This window comes from Anser cygnoides, chromosome 19, assembly GCF_040182565.1.
Source record: "Anser cygnoides isolate HZ-2024a breed goose chromosome 19, Taihu_goose_T2T_genome, whole genome shotgun sequence".
In the NCBI taxonomy this organism is placed as follows: Eukaryota; Metazoa; Chordata; class Aves; order Anseriformes; family Anatidae; genus Anser; species Anser cygnoides.
The window spans coordinates 10,102,913-10,120,343 of NC_089891.1; the positions used below are offsets into that span (position 1 = coordinate 10,102,913).

The following is a 17,431-nucleotide window of genomic DNA, read 5'->3' on the forward strand; positions in this document are numbered from 1 at the left end:
CCACAGTGCCTGGAGAGCCCGGCACAGGGCACGGATGAGGAGCACAGCTCCTCTGCCCCCACACGCAGCACCTCCGGCGTCCCAGCCCAGCACCTACGCGTTCGGCCGACGGCCAGCTCTTGCTCTGCACTAACGGCTGACCACTTGTATTTTCCCAGGCCTTTGGTACAAGCGGAGCAACTGCTTCATTTGATTTTATGTCATTGTTCCCACGATAGCGCTGCTTAATTGTAACCAGCAGAACTCCTCTCGCTGTGCCTCCAAGGGACAGAGTCGGTCCCGGGCAGCGAGCGCGCTCGTCTCTCTCAGCTCCACGCTACCCACCAATGCGCCTTTGAAAACATTTGCATTTCAAAACTTGTTCAAATAGCTTTTCTAGTGATTAGGTCAGTTGACAGGCAGCCCGTGTCCAAGGCAGAAAGGGGAAAGGAGCCTTGGAAAAGTCACGAGGAAAAGGCAGAATGCTGCGCTCGGTGTGCCTGAAACCACCCAAGGCCAGTCTGAGAAGGGACAGATAAAAATGTCAACATATCTCTATGGTAGCTATAAGCTCACATACAACACTTGAGATCTATTCAACAACGACACATTCACTATAAAGAGTTATACACTGAAGACTGGGATGAGATCCCCATCACCAAAGTAAGAGGCGCAGGTTGAAGTGGGTGCCCTGCGCTCACCCAGACCACGCTTCGGTGCCTCAGCTGCGCAAGGGCTGCAGGAGATGGCAGAATGGTGATGGATGAATGCTGGCAATTCCTCTGAGAGTCTGAGATCAAAAGTACCACTAGAGGAGGGCAAAGCATTATATTAGCAAGAGCCAGTTGTTCTCCTCCTCCCTTGAGATCTCTTGCAGGTGATGTCCAAACACCGAGCTACACACTGACCATTCCTGCGGCTCGGTATTTTCTTTCTTTTGCACTTATCCTGACTGAAAAGTGGAAGGTGAACGTGACAAATGTATGCACACCGAGGGATCCACATCCTTGCTGGGCAGAGGCAGGCTGGATCTGCTCCCACCTCCCATTGCTGCTCGCTCATCAGCGCGCTGAACGTATTTAATACAGGCGCAAGAAAGGGAAGAGGCTTGAGCAGGAACGTGGGCTCAGTCCAACGCTTAGATCCTGAGAATGGAAAACTTGCTGTCCCTGAAGAGGAGAGTGGCTGGGTTGTGGTTTGGGGAGGGAGAAATTTAATATGAGCCTGTAGAGTAAATAAACTGCAATCTCATCCCCATGCCTAGCGTGTGAGAATCTGCAGTCCCAGGCTGCGAGAGAGAAGCCCTGCCTTCGGTGGGTGCTGGAGCAAGGAGCAAAGCGAAACCAGATGCACGAGCAGGGTCAGCATCGCCCCACCAGGGCAGGGATGTGATGCCCCAATTTGATCCTTCGCAGGGGCTCCACGTGCACTCGTGGTCAGGGAACGCACGGATGCTGCCCCTTGCATGTCCCTGCCGAGGGGCACCCAGCCCCGCCGCTCCAGCACCAGGGTGTGGGGGGAAAGCAGCTCCAAGGGGCAGCAACACGAAAATTGCCCTAAATCCTCTTTAATCCCCAAGGACACCCATGTGTCACAGAGCGAGGATCAGCCCGCAGAGCATCATTGTTAGCTTGAAAAATACCCACCGCAAACTTCCCCTACTATAAAAATGAAAACTGGGCTGAAACCATCCCAGAAGACCAGCGCTTTAAATCGGTGGCCAGCTCTGTAAACCGTCGGTCCTGGACTTTAATTTCCTGAAGTGTCTCATTTTTCTGCCTCGCAAAAGGGAGCTGGAAAAATCCTCTCTTTCTTTCTCTCCTCCTCACAGTTGCTCTTTGAGCAAGGCCGTACCTAACAATTATTTGGGGAAACATTATGTTGACATTACTGTTTAGAAAATAAAGGGTTTTTAAAGCTAGAGAGTAACATCATGACCATATAGCACTAGTGAATGATTAAAAATTTAGATGACTGCCTTTGAAACAATAAAAAGCTTTCGAAGCTTCTTAATGAGCAGCTATCAGAAATAAAGCATTTAAAACTTCAGAAAGTGCCTCTGTGGAAATTTCATTGTCTTTGATGCTGTAAAATAACTGCAGGGTGGATTCATTTCAAGTTCTTTTTAGCATACTGGTCGTTTAGAAATATTGGGAGATATCTTTCTTAGCAATATGTGGGGAAAACAATGTCTTGGTCGCTTTCATTTATCTGCAATTTGACAGGAGTGCAGTTTATTAACTTGAAAAGAGACAGATACATTATCTGAAACACAGAGAGTATAGTGGGTATTGCCTCCTTTTTATACCAGTGGGAGTCCATGACACTTTGAACTTGCTCACCATTAAACGCCTTCCTGAGTTGTTGAAGAGGCCTTTAAAAAGGCAGCCTGTGCATTTATGATGTAAATTCGTTATTTTGACAGTCTTTGAAATCTGTCATATTCACATCCAATTTAATGCACCGCAAAAATTCTTTTCTTTTAAAATACTTTTCTTTTAAGATTTCAAAGCCATTTTCATGTAGAAAACTATTGTTATACCTAATATATCCTGAAAGTGTTTTAGCAAAGGAACTTATATGATTCTGTTTTAAGTCATGTCAGGTTTTAAAACATGTCATTTCTTCAAATAAGCTTTGACCACGTTATCTCTTTTTTTTTTCATTAGTTAAAGTGCACTTGATTTCCATGGATACAATTAGTAGGAATATATGCTATAGTATCATCACCGGATCAAATGGGGCTCTTTGAGGCTGTGTTCGGCGGAGCAATTGCCCACATATCTGAGATCAATACAGCCCAGCACACAGGTAGGCAGGCGCAGGGAGATGCGGGCTGGTTGAAGCACAGCATATTTAACAAGAACCTGGGCCGGTGGGAAAATTAAACTGCTTCTTTTAAAATGATGAGCTCCGAGTATTTGCTCTGAGCGTGGAGTGGGGCGAGGAGGAGCGGGATAGAAGAGGGCCAACGCGGCATCTGATGAAATCCAAGTTCAGTTTAATTCTGGTTGAATCCAAGCCTCAGACGTTTCAACTCCATCTTCAATCCAAACAAACCTCCTTAGGCTCACTAATCCTTATTACACAGTGGATTTTAGCTGTACCTGCACTTCTTTATCAGTTTGCAAGATATTTTCAGCCGGTACAGAGGTCTTCATGCAGCTCTGCTTCAAAGCGCTGTACAGAGGAGGCTCTGTAAAGAGTTTCAGAGAGTGTTTACAGATGCCTTATCACGCCGGGAGAGGAGGTCGGTGGGCAGGGGGGACACATTGCTCCAAAGCAGCGCAGAACCATCCTAATCTAGGGAAACGATCAAATAGGAGTTTCAAAGATCTCCTACTACAAAGGAAGGAATTAAGCTCACTCGTTGCCTGCCCAGACTCCGGGGCTGTTTTGGAATACATGGAAATATGTCTGGTGTACGAGGGAACCTTCCGCCGATGGTTTAAGTACCGTTTCACATGTCCCCGACAGCTGGCTTTAAAATACAGCGTATCGCCAGTGAGATAAACCAGGAGAATCATTACTTCGGTGGCATTTAACCCTATAATAGGGGTTTTTTTTCAGCGCTGATTTTATAAGGTCACCCTGTTATTTCCTTTGCTGGCTGGCTTGTGATGGTGCTCTCACATGTTATTACTCTCTTCCATCACAAGGAATGATATTTCAGGACTGAAAGGTCGGAAGATTTATAAGGACAGTCCTTTCCCACACTGTGATTGTCTGAAAGCTTCAAATAGTCAAAGGCTGAGCACAAAGGTGTTTTAGATGGGGTCTCTGGGGCAGAAATCCCATCTGGTCCAGGGGTGGGAAAGAACTCTTGGGATCCGATCATTTTATAGTTAGATCTTGTCCCTCCACAAAGGAAGGATATATTTTCCTGATAGAGTTTGTATCAGATATTAAACCAACACTACGCTTGATCTCAGGAAAAAAAAAGGCCATTAAATCTCACAACTTGAAAAAGGCAGCTTGATCCTTGAAGCAGGGAATCCTGCAGTGCTCGCTGCCTGCTCACCCCACGGCCTGGCTGTGCTCGTTCACAGAACTCATTTCTGCTATCATTTCCCCGAGTTTCAGATTTCGTTGGCACGAGCAAAACCTTGGGCTGCATGAGAAAATACTTTGAAATGGTGCCTAATTGACTTGGGGCTGGTTCAGAATATAGTACACCGCACAAACCACCATAACATCAATCAGAGGGAGAAAGGATGTCCCCATGTTTGGCTTAAACTACAGGGTATTTCCTTTGCCGAAAGCATTTTAATCACACTTAAGTATAGGTTTGCAGTGGCAAAGAGACCGACCCATTCCAGTTATTGATTTTTCCCACAGAAGGAAACTTCTGCGAGGCAGCGCGTCCAGCGAGACGTCCCGGGGTTCGTCGCACCAACTGCAGCGACTTCGCCAGCCTTATCGCATCGTCTGCTCTGCACTCCCACAGCGGAAGGCATGTCCCTGTGGTCTGCGAGAGCAGCGTTTCCATCCAAGTTTGCTGGTATTAAGCTCAGTCTCTGGGATCTTACACTCCCCTCCCTTTCTTCCTGGGTTTTGTGCCCTTTCCCCTCGCCTCCCCCTCTCCAATTACCACCGGTTAGCTCTGATAGAGCCTCCCCGCAGGAGGAGAAACAGGATCCGCTTGTTAGGCACACAAAGTTTTTTCATGGGGAACGCTGAACACAGACAAAACCTGCGCTTCTCCCGGGCATGCCCACCCTGCCCGACCAGCCGGGGGGCTGCCAACAAACGCAGACACCAGCCGGCCCCAGGGACCTGCGGCCACCCACGGCCAAGCGTCGACTCCACTGCAGCAGCTTCTGGAGCCGTGCCCGCAGGAGAGCCAACACCTCCCAGCCTTGTCAGCGTGGTTCAGGGTGTCCCTGCTGCTTGTCTCCCAGAGCAGGATGCCACAGCTTGCAGAGGACAAGGGCCATCATCATAGCTGGCCGCAGGGTCTGACCAGCGAAGGGAATAACGGGTGTGAACGGGACAGAGAGGTGCTTGCATCTGCCACAACCTTCTGCCTGGGAGCATCTGGAGATCCATGGAGAGCCTGGACTCCACTGGATCCCCAAATTCTGGCACCTTCATGGCCTGGCACTCTCAAAAACCAGCTAAGCCTTTAATTAATGGGTTTAACTGTCAAACAACAGTTGATTAAACGCCTCCATTCGTGGTCACGCGAGTGTCAGAGACCTGATTTTCAGTAAGTTTTGAGTGACCTCCATGAAAACGAGGGTCTCAAACCACACCAGTCACATTTGGGAATCCATGCCGATAGCTACTGTTATTAACAAACCGACGGCCTAATCCTGCTGCTACTTCAGCAGCCCAGTGACAACACCACCTGGCTTTAGGCTGATTCTAGAAAAAGTGAAGCTGCAGACTATGCCATTAACGTACATCGCCGTCACTGAAATTACTCAGAAATCAAACTCCCTGCCTGGGCACGCAGGGAGCAATCACTAATAGCGGTTTCAGTCATCATCTCCATTGCATAAGGCGAACAAGAACCTTGCCTTTTTTTTTTTTCCTCTTTCACTTCCCTTGAACCAGTGGTGATTTGCTTACAGATATCAGCAAGGGAGAGGAGGAGAACAGGAGGAAGAAGCACATGTTAAGGCACTCTGATAAATCAGACAATACAGCAGGAGAAAGGATGAAAACCTTGAACGAGAATAAAAGCAACAATCTCTAAGAAAGCCGTATGAAAACCCAGCCATCTTATGACATGCTGTAGATCTGTCTCATCCACTTGCGTGCAGACAAGAGCACAAACACATAAATGACAATTATATCCTGGCTGACGCCGGCAGCAACTTCCAACCTCTTGAGATACCACCTCTGGGAATAGTCATGAAATCAGAATTTTATTGGAATGAGGTTTCAGTGATAATCCCAGTTGGACAAATCTAGTTAGTGAATCACAGGCGTATACATGTCAGAGCGGATGGAGAGCCTTCCCCGTGCATCTCCAGCCATCGTGCCTCCTGTCTCGTGCAAGAGGGGCTGTTGGCTCACATCTATCACCTGGTGGTATCTGCCACAAGGACTCAAGCTGTTCCATATGTACCCACATCCAAACTGGCTTGGATTTTGGTGTTAAATCTGCTGCTTTTACTCCTACGTGAAAACTGAGTACAAGTGCAGATCTCAGAGTAATGTGTTTTGGCAAGAAATCCCGCTTAATAGGCAGGCTACTGAAACCTGCACTCCCTGCAATTTCTAAATGGCTTTCAGGCATGGCCAATGTCCTGCCTGAAAGGGAAAGACAGCTGCTTCAAGGAAAAACACAAGGAGCAGACCTTATCCTGCAGCCCTGTGTCCCAGACTCGCCGCCACACGCCCGGATCTGAAGCCCCGTACTTCACATGGGACTGGGAGGAACAACGACCCGCGCTCGTGGAGGAAAGAGCTGCTGTTCCTAACGCAAATATTGCCCAACCGTGTGAAAGGGCTCGGTGCCTCGGACACATGGATGCAATTCATGAAAGAATCCAAACAAGGCAAGATCAAGGAATCCTGAGCTGTTTTGCAACGTTAGACCAAGAACAAACACAGAGAGTCACTAAGGAGCGTCATGGCATTGGGAGACACGCCAGGACACCCCGATATAGCAGCTTAACCATGTCTAAGGGCAACTGTGAGAGAGAGACAGAGACATCACTAGGGCGCGGAACCACCCCCTGCACGCTTCTTGTGGCTTCGTGCCCCTCCACATCTCCCCCTGCCACCTGCCCATGGGTGCACGTACCCAGCCCAGCTGCCTGCAGAGATGCTCTCAGTTCGGCCAGGCTCCCTCGACCCACACTTTTTGCTAATATTCACTTTTTTGTTGTTTACCATGAGACTTTTTTTTCCCCCATAGAAGCATATCCTGCTGTTAGGATTGCTGAAAATGATAAAATTAAAAAAAATAAATAGAAGGAAAATATAAAACCAAGAGGCAACTGAATATCTCCCAGACAGAAAGGGAAAGAGTAAAACTGCAACAGTGGGTTGCAAAAGCAAAATCCATTGAACTTAGCAATCCTAGCAACACAGCCCTTTGTTTATGAACCATCTGAAGCAAGTTTTACCCTACAAGCTCCATGGGGATCCTTGATTTCCCTAGCCAAATTAACTAATTTTCCTAAATCACGCTAAAATCTGATTATTTGATCTGTCACTCAAAGCCTGTCCTGTATGTAAATAACGATTCTGCACAGTGCTGATTGCACAGACGGTAAGAAGTGACAGCACCCTAAGCGAGCAGGGCTGTGATGGATGATGTGTGTTCGCCAGCAGTACGCCTCGGCATAATGCTTTTTATCCAGGACGATCACAAGGAGCTCACCTTTTGCAGGAAAAAAAAATCTTGAAAATGGCTGAGAGGAGAACTATTTTTAGATTTGCCTTAGATACAGAACAGATCGCAGTCTTATATGATATAAAAACACCGGCATTTAAATTCTCGAGTAGGTTAAATGGGAGCGAGAGGCAGCGCGGCTTCACAGCGCCTCTGCCTCAGAGCCCCCTTCGCACCAAGTGGGCAGGCTTGGTCCTGCTGCTCTATAAGCAATGAGAAAAGTCGTGTTTTTTGTGGCTGGATGCAGTAGAATGACTCTGACATGAAAACTATGGTCCAATTTGTATTTAACGAGATATAAAATCCATCAGATCCAGGGCTGCTTTACTTGCCTATCTTCCGATAGGACTCCAACAGCTTTGCAGTCACCATGGACTGATTCCTTCTGTCCTGATCCTTTTTCTAAGGAAGCTTTTGTCCATCAGGACCAGATGAAGATCTCAAACGTCATTGCAGCGAAGCTAGAATGCCAGAGACAACACAAAGCGATAACCTAAATGGAAATGCTGATTCTAGCTTCGCCTTTAAATATTCACATTTTTCCCTGCTGTCATTTCAGTGTCAAAGGCTGTAAGCCCAGACAGACAGATATACAGTACACAAATAAAGCTGTAAAAGAACCTGGCACCTCTTTTTTTTTTTTCCCCTGTGTTTTTATAACAGTATTTGATCTGTTTCCCCAGCTACTAAGGTATGACTAACTACAGAAGAGGCTTGACAGAAGCAGCGTATTGCATTTGAAATTCATGCCATGTAGGTAAGTGACTGGGCACTTCAGGCCTGAGACACGTTCCCAGCAAGAGAGTTGGTCCCAGGGCTCCAGTGTCCGTAGATGGACAGGATTCTTCTCCAGACCTTGCTCTGAGCAACCACTTTCAGAGCTGCTCCTGCCAGTAGGGCCACAGCAGGGGTATTTTGAGGGGAAAAGCCAAGGGGGGAAAGCACAGAGAAGTCAGTTTGGAAATACGGATGAAAACCTGACCCTTGGACTCTAGGGAGAGTTACCAGTGACAGCTCTGCCTCACACAGGGTGGTGCCAGCACAGCTCCCCCTCTCCAGAATTTGAGTGGGAAGCTGCTAAATGCACTTTATAGCTTCATGATTTTTTTTTTTAATTAGTATTTTATGGGCTTTTAGGTGAAGCTGCTGCTCACCTGCCTGGAAGCCCAGCTCGCAGCCGCCCCTCTCACTGCAGGTGTATGTTCTGCAGGAGCACATCGCAGCCACAGAGCTGTCGTCAGTGCAGGCACTGCCCCTGCTGTGCACCTGCACCCTCCTGGCACCGCAACGGGGAGAGCTCCCAAGGCACAAAGCTGCTCTCGTAAGACCTGCTCTGTCTGGTTCCTGCAAAAGCACACGAGCTGATTAACAAAGAAATCATTAAAAGAGTCAAATTCCCTGCCGCTTGCACACGCACGTCCAGCAGCTCTCCAGCCGGGGTGCGCGTGCATGGCCCTTGGCATGTCTCGTGTCCTGGCAGCACCACAGCTGAGCACCACAGCTGGAGGCTGCCGACAGCTCCCGTGTTGATGCTCAGTGTCAGGGGTGCAAATCCTCATTTAGGCTGAGGCCTCTTTAGGCTGGTAAAGTGATTTAGAAGGGCCGCAGTGAAGTGGCAGTCACGGCGCTGCCTTTGCCAGGAGCGGTGGAAGAATCTGCTGATATTTGGCCCCTTCGAGTTTTTCTTGGGGAGGTGGGGATTGTTTGGTTCCCAGTTCCAGATTTCCTCCTGCACTTACATGTTTGTCCACGGAGGGGGAAAAAAAAAAAGCCCTCTATTGTAAAACTTGTCAAATGAGACCACCCAAGTGGCTGAAGGGAGGGAATGGGGAAGGAGGAAGAAATGCCTTGAAAACCATTTTCTTTTTGATGGTTTAGAAAGGGAATTGAATGTTATTGTCTCACTTTAAATATGTTCTTTATGAGGAGGTCATGTAGCAGGCACATCATTTTCTAATTACAACCATGCAGATAACATGGAAACAAAATATATGGAGGCTTTCCAAAACAGAGGACGCGCTTGCAAACAATGTCCTGTACAGTTCATCTTCCGAGCCTCAAAACAAAGCGAGGAGCTTTACTCAGAAGGAGCTCGATAGAGTCGTAAGCTGTTAATCGCTTTCTTTTCCCCACTGTTTTATTGTCAGTGGGAAACCCAAACTCAGGCAGCCACTGGATAATAACTGGAAAATGTTGCCTGGGCTTAGGCTGAGTGTTCCCAGGACGTGCCGGTGCTGTCCATGGAAACAGCCTCGCTTACAGGAACCCAGACCTGCCGTAACACCGCCAGGGTCTGCGGAGCTTTCCCAGCAAAACTTACTCACTGCAAATTGGGTACGAAGGGAATTGTGCGCTCAAACCCCCTTCAGTTGACAGGAAATGAGGCTTAAGTGAAAACCAGGGCTCGTCTCTAAGCCTTCCCAGGCGCGGGGCGGACGGCAGTGCTGAGGGGAGGCAGCAGCACCCACGCTGAAGCAGCACAGTAGCATGTCATTGAGGATGGACCACGTTTAGGCTAAGCTACCACGATTGCAGTCCCCTATAATGATAAATCAGGGACTGAAAGCAAAGACGATGGGCTGGATCCTGAGCTCAGCGGCACTGCGGGAAAGCCCGGATTTAGGAGAACCCAAAGACGCCTCTCAGGTTCCTTTACTCTCAGCCCTCCCTGTAAGAAGTGAGCCCAGCTTCCTTTTGGAGGAGGCAGCTCTGTCCGATCGCTGCACAGCTTGGGGCACCAGACCTGATCCCAAACTCTGTTCACAGATCTCGCACATTTGCCAAGACTGTTCACTAGAAATAATCCAGGGACAGCTCTGTGTCTAAGGTCACTGAGATCCTGCTGCTTTTCTGACCTTTGTTCCTTTTGGGCTAAATCCCAATCCCCCTATCGGCCTGGCATCACAAGCTCAGGCCCAGATATAGAATTAATTGCTTGCGTTTTTGTTACGTGTGATAACTGCAGGAAAAAGGAAAGCAGCAACGCCCGCAGTGCTGCACCACTCCCCATCAGAGCTGGAGATGTTTTGGTTCCTCCTGATGCTTTACAGCAAAAGAGCAACCTCCCCCAGCTCACATCCGTGGGCACTGCGGATGGAGCCACTTCTCCTCCCAGTCCAGATAAACTGCATCAGCAATCACAGACCGACAGGTCGATGCTGTAACTTCTGTCACTAGCCTGAGACAATGTGAAGCCCAGCTTCTTCTTCATTCTGCACACTTCTTTTGCCAGGCAATTCTAATGAGGTCAAAATTTTCCTTCCTTTGCTCTAATCTCCTCAAAGAACAAAAAGAAGTATGAAAAGAAAACACAATATTTATTGTAAATCAGTGACTTCTGCATTAAAATGATCAAAGTGTGTTTGCTGCACACTTGAAGTTCAGATGCAAAGGGATTTCCAACTTAAATAAATAAAAGATTGTTTTTCTGTAATGCAAATTCGGAAGGAGCAATCCACACAAAGTAGTCAGACACGCTCTGCAGAAGGATTGTCCCCCTCCTACACCCCACATATTTTGCATGGTGGATGCTCTTAATCTGTTCAAAAGAACCATCTCTCCGCCAGGGCCTGCCGCCGCGTGCCAAGGGGAAAACAGTGGACTCTACTTGATGTGTGTGATTACAAGATGCAGCCTAATAATATAATTTCTCAGTTCAGATATTGATCCTTGGGAGTGATGCAGTGCTGGGAATAGAGCGAAGCAGGGGGTGGAGAAATATCTGCTGCCTGTTTTCTCATCTAACAACTCCCCAAAGAGACAGAGCCTCATCCATCCCGCACGGCCAGGCATGACAGGAGATCAGAACTCGCCGGGGACATGCACCGTGCCTTTCAGGTAACTTACACTATTATTAACGATCATAAAAGAAACTATCACGGTATTTTGCATCTCTTTCATCTGGCAAGCCTGCGAGCACATTTATTAATTGAGGAAGCCTCACTTTTCTGCAAGGTAGATTTCAGCACTTCCTTGCTGGAGCAGGAAACCGAGGCATGGAGAACACGCTGTGACCCCCAGCGCCGCTGCTGTCACCGCATTGTCCTCGTTGCTTCCTCCTGTCACTGCCCCACGCTCCCAAGTCGAGCTGTTCCCTCTGGTCTGTGCCCCCAAAGACCACGCACGAGAACAGCCTCACAGCCGACCTGCTGAGATGCCAGGCTGAGCTGGTGCAAGCTAAACGCTCTTGCTGGAATTCAGAAAGTAACGCATATTCCTCAAAAATCAGGTCTCACGTCTCACCTGGCATCGCCTTCCTTCTGCTGCTAAACTCTGTGCATGCTGCCCTGGGCAGAGCCACTCCCACACCAAGGCGCAGCACATCAGCACTGCTCAGGCTGCTGCTAAAGCCAGGAAACCACTCGCAGGTGGCACTTGGGAAACTGAGATGTTTTCTCCTTCCCTGTGTTTTCAGAAGCTGCTCTGGTTAACCCCACGACCACCGCCGCTCCCACCATCTCACATGTCAGGAGCACTCATTCGTCTCAGGGAGACATATGGAGCATGAAGTCGCCAGAAATATCCCGAATTGACAAAAAAACCCACTGGAGGTTAGGGACATGCTCATGTCGGTATGTCCAAAGGGCAGGAAGGGGATTAGCGCATCAAAGCGACTAATTAGGGCACTGGCTTGTTTCTGAAACAAGACCGGCTCTAACTCAAGGGGCGCAAAATGGAAGTTGAACCTGAAATATTTGTGGCAGACTCTTGGATCCTGTGAAAAACGGTACACATGTTTAACTGTACATAAGTGAACACTGCCATTAAGTGTGAGGGAAAACATGTGCTTAAGTGTTTGCAGAATGCAGGGCTAAATGTAAAACCGCTGGGTAACAGGGGGAGCAGCATTTGAGGAAAGTAAGGTCACCTGCCCTCCGCAGATTAAGCGAACCATTTCCCAAGGCCCACTGAGAAATGGCAAAGTTCACCCACAACACAGTCCAGGCTCACTCGCAGACATGTACACTTTTTGGAAACTACACCAGGATAACAGCTTTTCAGAAAGCCAGGACAAGCTCCAGGCCCTGGCTAAGGACCGTGCTGCAGAGCCCGGATCCAGGCGAAAACTTCTCCAAATTCCAGGGTCTGTGTCCACCTCCATGGCACTCTGGTGCTCAGCCCGAGCAGGATGGTCCCCACAGACCCCCGTACATGACCACCACCGAGAGCTGGGCTCAGACACTGTATTTTTAAGCCAGCTGCAGCATCCTCTGCCGAGTCCCAGCTGCCAGGAGCGGTGACAGGCCGGGCCCAGCAGGATGCTGTTTGTTTAGCTGGGAGCCTGAAAGATGTCTCTTACTTACGCATCTGAGTGAACGACTATATTAACATCTGATTTTTGGTTCCAAATAGGATAAAAATAGAGGCTCATATACAAATTAAACATTGCTCTATGTATATTCTGAACCCTATAATTAGCAGGTAATATTCACTCTTTAATTAAAAATATTGTTACGCTAAATAGAAGGATTTTTGCTTAATTACAGGCTAATCCTATTTCCCCAGCATATGTGATATTTTCTTATCTCCCACAATGGAAGAGGCGCATTTGAGCGGGAAGTACTTTTGTGTGTTATCCTATGACATACAGGCTCAGGGAGGGACCTTGGTTTTCTGCAGAGCTGCTTGCAGGAGGACAGCAGGGTGAGCTCTGAAAAACCCACAAGGCAAAGGAGTTGGCTGGGTTTGGCCAGGCCTCACTCTGCTGCGCCCTGGGTCGAGCCTCAGGGGTCTGCACTGTGCCACCTCCAAGCCTCCCACACGCCAGGAGCCATCAGCAAGCCCAGGGACAGTGGCTCAAAAAATCAAATGCTTCAACCATTATCAGAACATCTGATGCATGGCCCCTCACGCTGCAAAAACCTAAGGCCCTATCACCAAGGAGGGGACAAAAGCTTTCGGGAGAAGAAACACAGAGGAACGTGCAACGAGCAAATGCCTCTGAAGGGAGATGGGTACCTGAGGCTGGTACCAGCTCCAGCAGCGGGGCAGCCCTGGTGGCAGCATCCTCTTCAGCACGGGTCGGGTGCTCGAGGCTGGCCCCAGCCCAGCGCCAGCCTGCTGGGCTTTTCAGACACGTTCGCGACAGTTTGCATCTTGCAGCAGAGCACTGGTTAAGCAAGACATCCTGTTTGTGTTATTTCCAAACCCTCGGACCTTCAGAGAAATGAGTTATAGCCAAGTAACCGAACCTGACAAAGTCAAAGGGTAATCCTGCCAGTTTGTAGATGGAGAAACCGAGGCCAGAGAAGCGTGGCAGCAAACCTTGCATTGGGTCAGCAAACAACACCCAGGCACCGCTGCCAGCGCCTGCCTTTAACCACTGGGCTCGGTGGCTTTTGTGTTTCTCCTTTCCATTATGCATACCCTTCCTTTTTCCCTTAATGATTTAGTGATGTTTGTTCCCTCACACTGTGCGCAGACCTTGCAGATCAAAATAGCCAGTCATCTAAAAAAAATTCTTCATCCTTTGTTCTTCAAAGAAACCAAATAATCTCAATCCTTTGAGAAAACTCAAAGGGTGAAGGCAAAGCATCAGGACTGATGAGAACAATAGTGGTGTATCCCCCAATGAACAAGTAGATCTCTAGTGCTGTGTGGTTATTAAAAAAAAAAATAATAATTCCTTGTAGTGAAAATTCTTGGGTCAATTACTTGTTGCCACAGGGAGATTTCCTAGGAGTTTTATTGTTATTATCACTATTCAATGATTATATGCAGCAACACAAAGGTGAGTTTTTATGTGAAGAGATGCAATATTTGGTAAATCTTAAGCAGCACACAGCAGAGGAGGTGGGGGGAGATCAAAGCCCCTGCTGTTCCTGCAACATTTTGGAGCCAATGACGGCCATTTACTGCTTCTTTCAGAGATCCAAAATGTTTTTCCTCAGTAATGAAGGTGAAATAGTGAGATGGTAGCGCGTGGACGTGCAACCACGGCATTTCTGCAATGAGTACATCCGCAGGCACCACGGTCTCACTGCCATGCCCCCCATCTCTCAAGATGGTGGAGGAAAACCTTTGGGTTCCCATCACTTGCCTCTGCCTTCGTTTCTGCCCATCACACTCCAGGCCGTGCCCACTCGGAGCCTGCTCCAGTGGGCAGGAGCAAACGCAAAGTGGAGCTGGACAACACTTCTGTGAAGCGCCTTTCTGATCCAAACAAAGACTGCCTGTAATTCCCTTTTCAGTACCCCTGTAATTCCCTTTTCAGTACCACAGCTTTGTGCACAGGGAGCACCTCCTCTGCAGCAACTTTCTCCAGCATGCAGAGGGCAAATACTGGTCTGCCTTTTATTTTATTTCATTTTTTCTGACTAAAGGCAAAAGGAAGTATCAGAAAAGTAGGAGGCCAATGCATTTCACCACATGCTATGAACAGCAGCCTTCCTCTGACAAAGTAATGAGAACACTAACATTAATTGTCCTTTTTAAATATACATATTTTAATGCATACATACAGACATACCATTTCTTTCTCCTGAGAGGAATTACAAGCATGTTTCCCAACCAGGTACACCAGAAATGCTCCATTTCACACTGGAAGTCTGCACTGAGAGCCAAGCTTTGATTCAGAGCACTTGCTGCCTTCAACAAGCCCACCATAGGCACCATTTTCTCCATGCCTCAGCCTGCCGAGCACACAGCCCCTGCCTGCACAAGCTGTTTGCCCAGCACACCACTGCATGCCAGCCCAGCTCCTGGTCCCACAAGTACAGACAATTTATTTGCCCCATCCTATTTTCTGGATGACAGAAATTAGGATTTTGCTCTGTTCGCACTACCACAACACAGGACTAATGCTTTGCCCAGTAACTCAATCCCAATCCCCTGCTCCAAACAAGGTTTGCACATCTGAATCACGTCCCAGGGGGCCCCCGTGGGCGCCACACAAGCAAAGCCACCTGCAACTACACATCTCGTGGTTGCAGAAGCAGGGCCTGAAGAAGGAATGGTTCCCATTTCACCGGTTGCCTGAAGAGAATTAATCTATTAAGTGTTCTGAACAGATACGTTTGAATGTGAGCGGTGATATGAGATGCTGTCTGGGTATCAAATAGGCAGCTGAAATACGTCTATCAAGCCCGTACTCTTTGATCACCAGAAGTCACTCAGCATTTACACATCACAGGAGGATGCTCAACTCCAGAAGGCACAGAGTCAGCCAAAAAGGAAGAAGGATCAGCTGAGTATTTGTGTCTTAAAAATGTGCAGCCACTAACAAAATATAAAACAAAAATCACATATTCCACCTCCCAAGGGCAGCAGCACCTCCTGCTCAGAGAATTTATGCATGCTTTACATGACTATTAGCTCTACCGCTCACTAAAGAGTTAAGAGATGTTTTCACTGCTCGTGTCACCAAGTAATCTCACTTCCAATTCCTCTTACAAAGTCATCCCACAGGATCTCCTGTATTATTTACAGCCTCTCAAATGCCACTCTATAGCTGAAAGGCAGGACAGGGCTGTGGAAATACAGTTAATGCCTAAGGGCCTTATCCTTGCCATGCCTGGACCCACACACCTGCGACATGGCCACCTGCAGCACCCAGGGCTGGTGCCGGCCCAGCACACAACCTGGCTGAGGAGGAAGGCTTCCTTAGCGCCTCCTCAGTGCCCAGAAAGCCAGGGAAGGACGTAGAAAACAGACTTGCTTTGCTTCCACAAACAAAAATGAGCATTGTGTGAGGCATTTTTAGACTCTATGGTTAAAAATCCTCTCAGATTGACTTATTTTAAGGTTAAAATAGACAGGTCATGATACAGAGGAGGGAGGAGCCCTACCTGCTCTCACACAGGTACCAGGACACCACACGTACCCCACACACTGCAGGGACCAGGTCAGACCAGCTCCTGGACACACAACGCCCCCATCTCCACCCAGGCCTTTGCAGCAAGGCCTCGCTCACCCCCACCACACGTCGCGCTCAGCTCACCCGCAGGGCCGCAGGCCTGCCAGCGCCTCCACACCAGGCTCCCCCGTCCCGTTGTCCTTCAGGGCTGTAGCAGAATCCCCAACATGAGCAGGACTTGCTGCCAGTATCACCCCCAACAGTGCCAAAAGGAGCAGCTTATGCTCCTCGGGTGCAGATATCCCTGAGGAGGGCCGGGGCAGGGCTGGCAGCCTGTCAAGGCCAAACGAGGGGCACCTGTGGCCTGTGCTGCCGCCCGAGCTGTGCTCCCCTCCCAACTCCCCTCTATGAAGGCAAGGACATCCCCACATAGCACAAATCAGCCTCAGGCCTCTCTCTGTTAAACTTACGGCCCTGTGAAACCTTTGGTACATGGCCCCACGCTCACCTGGCTCGCTGCAAGTTCAGCGTTCAGCCAGGCTTCACCCAAAGTTTTTGCTCGAGTCTGCAAACTCCCCGAGCAAACCTGGTCCCAATTTGGAGCTGGTTTGAACTCAGTTTGAGCTGATTTATAGTTTGGCATTAAACAACAACAACAACAACAACAACAACTGTGCTTCAAAATGGCAACTCTGACCATAATTTATGTGAGGCCAGATGGAACTTGGTGTTTTCCGTTAAGTTTCAGCTGGATTTTGCAATTTTAGTGTTTTGTTCAAATAGAGAGTTAGAGCAAAACATGGAGGAAGGAATGGAAAGCAGCAATTAATTCACATAAAGCTTAACAGGAGGGTAGGTATATAAATGGCTTGCAACACCGAGCGGTGCCCTTGTGTGTATGATTAGCTGCAAATGAAAGACAACAGTGGAAGTGTTGCTTTGAGCTTCTCCCTGTGCTGCTTGGCCAGGATTTCTTTCCACTCGCCCGACAACTTTGCAGCCCCTCAGATCAACTGTGCCATACACTACGCTGCAGTCCAAGCCATTGCGGTCTTGTCTCACAGCTACTTTCCTTGAGATCCCAATATTTTAGCACCTAGATTAGGTCACAGCGCAGGCCGAACCTTTGGCATTTCTTCCTAGCGAGGAACTCACAAATTGATGATGGTGTTTGAATGTGCTCAGACCAAACCAATACTTGAAAATTTGCTCCTCCCTGAGGTACCAAGTCTCAGGCTGGGTATGTTGTTTTTTACAGAGGAATATCTGGAACCTTTTAAAGGATTAAAAATAAGTTGCAGTGGATC

General features: G+C 48.4%; 1 long non-coding RNA gene across 2 annotated transcripts in view; it reads right to left on the minus strand.

Moving 5' to 3' along the window:
- Positions 1-16,462, minus strand: part of LOC125182850 (uncharacterized) — an 89,114-nt gene extending 72,652 nt beyond the window's left edge. Inside the window, exon 1 of one of the 2 annotated variants that reach the window (XR_010825921.1) lies at positions 16,269-16,462. This is a non-coding gene — a long non-coding RNA (uncharacterized lncRNA). Of the gene's footprint in view, positions 1-16,116; positions 16,245-16,268 lie in introns of those variants that run through there. The other variant, XR_007163501.2, reaches the window with a different exon arrangement.
- Between the last annotated feature and the right edge of the window lie 969 nt (positions 16,463-17,431).